The sequence below is a fragment of the Octodon degus genome, unplaced genomic scaffold (assembly GCF_000260255.1).
Source record: "Octodon degus isolate 3935 unplaced genomic scaffold, OctDeg1.0 scaffold00008, whole genome shotgun sequence".
Classification (NCBI taxonomy): Eukaryota; Metazoa; Chordata; class Mammalia; order Rodentia; family Octodontidae; genus Octodon; species Octodon degus.
In genome coordinates, this window is record NW_004524584.1 from 13908362 (window position 1) to 13909034 (window position 673).

A 673-nucleotide genomic window follows, 5' to 3' on the forward strand; every position below is an offset into this window, starting at 1 on the left:
CATTCTTTATCCATTCATTGCTTGATGGGCATACAGCTATTTCCAAGATTTAGCTATTATAAATTGTACTGCTGTTATCATGGGTATACATATAGTACTGTGGTATGATGCTTTTATTTCTTTCAGTGGAACGTACCTGGAAGGGGAACTGATGAGTCACATAGATTATTTTCTATTGTTTTGCTTCATTTTGAGACAGGCTTGCAGTATGTAGTTCAGGCTGGCCTTGAATTCACTGTATTACCCAGGCTGACCTCCAACTCATGGCAATCCTCCTGCCTCAGTCTCAGTGCTGGGATCACGGAGGTGTGCCACTATACCCAGATTCTAGTGATAGTTTTCCGAGGAATCTCCATATTGACTTTCACAGAGGTCCCACAATTTGTATTCCCACCAACAATGGTGAAGGGAATCTTTTTTCCCCACAGCCCCACCAGCATTTGTTATTGGTTGATTTCTTGATGACAGCCATTCTGCCATTCTTTCTGGGGTAAGATGGAATCTCAGTGTTGTTTCCTTTTCAGTGTTGTCTCAATTTACATTTCTCAGGTGACTAGTGATGTTGGACTTTTTTTTTTTTTTTTTTTTTTTTGCGGAACCAGGAATTGAACTCAGGCCCTTGCGCTTGCCAGGAAAGCACTTATTCCACTGAGCCATCTCCCCGGCCCTGGAC